General features: G+C 45.8%; 1 long non-coding RNA gene across 1 annotated transcript in view; it reads right to left on the bottom strand.

The window, feature by feature from the left end:
* LOC105887303 overlaps window positions 1-2,606 on the bottom strand; it is a 23,832-nt gene that overhangs the window by 1,365 nt on the left and 19,861 nt on the right. The window contains exon 6 of the long non-coding RNA XR_001161432.2: window positions 746-802. This is a non-coding gene — a long non-coding RNA (uncharacterized LOC105887303). The remainder of the gene's footprint in view (window positions 1-745; window positions 803-2,606) is intronic.

Genomic DNA, 2,606 nt, shown 5'->3' with positions numbered 1-2,606 from the left:
TTTTTTTTTTTGTTTTTAGAAATTCAAAATAATTCTGAAAATGTGCTTAAAAAGTCATCTCAATTTGACAGCTGTCCTGTTAAATAAGTGTTGCCTCTGTTGGGGAAGGGAGGTTTCCAACTTACAAATAAATAAGAGTAATAAACATAGGAAATTTGTAATCAATATTGTTTTGCAGGGAGACTTGGGCATATGTGAGTCTTCTCTGGGGAGTTCCTCTATCGTCTCCCGGATGAATCCTCTCAAAAGCAAGACAGAAAAAAACACCATGAGCCTCATGAAACCGAATCTGGGGTTGTGGGTAAGACAGTAGGGTCAGAGTGCCTGGGGAAAGGGACAAAATTAGGGTGACCAGATTTTAACATTTGTAAAGTGGGACAACACGGCTTGTGGGCGGGGCGAGGGCGGGGCGTGGGCGGGGCCTGACAACAATGCAAACTTTGATAAGCAGTTCTCCATAATCACTTCTCAACAATTATTTGTTATTATTACAGTTTAACATTATAAAATTAACAAAAATAATATAAAACTCATATTCTGGCGAAATAGCCACATGGCAGCCGAAAACAGTATATTCCCTTCCTGTTCTCCTGCCCGTTTGTGCATGCTTTCCAAAAATCGGGACTTTTTTAAAACGCTGTGGGATGCGGGACAAATTGTTCAAAAGCAGGATTGTCCCGCCAAAGAAGGGACGTCTGGTCACCCTAGACAAAATCTACACGCTCCCCGGCGCACCCGACCTTACCAGGCGGCTCTGCATTGGTGTACCGATGATTCTGCAGGTCCACGTCACCTTGCTCCACTAAAAACAAGAAGAAAACACACAAATGGATCAGTATGGCCGAGAACTCGCTCCTCAAAATGTACACAAAACACACTTGGGGTGGGGCGGGGTAGGGCATCAGGTTGATGCTACTATTTCTGGGATGAGGCCGTCTGGGGACACTGAGGCTGTCCGGTACACAGTTTTGTTTTTTTTTTTGAGACAGAGTCTCACTTCATCACCCTCTGTAGAGTGCAGTGGCATCACAGCTCACAGCAACCTTAAACTCTTGGGCTCAAGTGATTGTTTTGCTTCAGCCTCCCAAGTAGCTGGGACTACCACAATGCCCAGCTATTTTTTTGTTTTTTTGTGCAGTTGCCATTATTGTTTAGCTTGGCCAGGCTGGGTTCAAACCTGCCAGCTTTGGTGTATGGGGGACAGCACCCTACCCACTGAGCTATGGGCACAGCCATACTTTTCTTTCTTAATGTCTTCAGTATAGTGTATAATGTTTGTGTGTGTGTGTATATATATATATATATATTTTTTTTTTTTTTTTGAGACAGAATCTCAGTTTGTCACCCTTGGTAGAGTGCTGTGGTATCACAGCTCATAGCAACCTCAGATTCCTGGGCTTAAGCAATTCTCTTGCCTCAGCCTCCCAAGTAGCTGGGCTACAGGCGCCCACCACAGTGCCCAGCTATTTTTAGAGACAGGGTCATGCTCTTGACCAGGCTGGTCTTGAACCTGTGAGCACAGGCAATCCACCTGTCTCAGCCTCCCAGAATGCTGGGGTTACAGGTGTGAGCCACCACGCCCAGGCCGTGCAGCACACATTTTGATGCTCCAGAGGGAGGCCCTGGTGAGGATTTGCCCAACACAGCACAGGTGTTAAGAGAATCCAGACTGCTTTCTTTCTAGTTTACAGGTGACTTCCTTCTCCCTAAACATGGCCTTATCTGTGCAAAGAGACCCCTGTGTTAAGAAGATGGCACATGGGCAATGCCTGTGGCTCAAAGGAGTAGGGTGTTGGCCTCATATGCTGGAGGTTGTGGGTTCAAACCCAGCCCCAGCCTAAAAACTGCAAAAAAAAAAAAAAAGAAGACAGAGCATGTCTCTATGAAAACAAGGTTCTGACTTCTGTCTGTCCTCCAAACTCGTTTAAACACAAATAAATAAAGTCAAAAGACGCTCACCAGATTAGCATCTTTTTAATGCCTGGAACTGAAAAGTATTTTTTTTTTCCTTACACCCTAAATATGGCACTTTGCACAGTGTGTAGGGTGAAGCAGAAAGGTGGAAATGCCCCACCATGAAGGGCTGCCCTAGTCCATCCAGAAATGGATGGCCATGGGGGCATCATGTGGCCTGTTTGGTTTGTTTCTTCACCATCCCTCCCCTGCCCTGTGTATTATCTTGTTTTTATTTGCAAACTTTTATTTTAAAATGTTTCATTTGATCCTGCAATCCCATTCCTAGACATCTACCCAGAAAGGAAAGAAATTCTTGCATGACAAGGACATTTGCACTAGAATATTTATGTCAGCTCAAGTCACAATTGCCAACACGTGGAATCAACCCAGGTGGCTGTAAACACAGGAATGCATTAAAAACTGTGGTCTGGCTCGGCACGTATGGCTCAAGCGGCTAAGGCACCAGCCACATACACCTAAGGTGGTGGGTTTGAATCCAGCCCGGGCCCACCAAACAATGCGGGCTGCAACCAAAAAATAGCTGGGTGCTGTGGCAGGCACCTGTGGTCCCAACTACTGAGGAGGCTGAGGCAGGAGACTCACTTGAGCCCAGGAGTTGGAGGTTGCTATGAGCTGTGATGCCATGGCAC

The sequence above is a fragment of the Otolemur garnettii genome, unplaced genomic scaffold, assembly GCF_000181295.1.
Source record: "Otolemur garnettii isolate 467f Iridium unplaced genomic scaffold, OtoGar3 scaffold00065, whole genome shotgun sequence".
Lineage (NCBI taxonomy): Eukaryota > Metazoa > Chordata > Mammalia > Primates > Galagidae > Otolemur > Otolemur garnettii.
The sequence above is the reverse complement of the archived record's forward strand: the minus strand, read 5'-3'. Positions and strand labels throughout refer to the sequence as shown.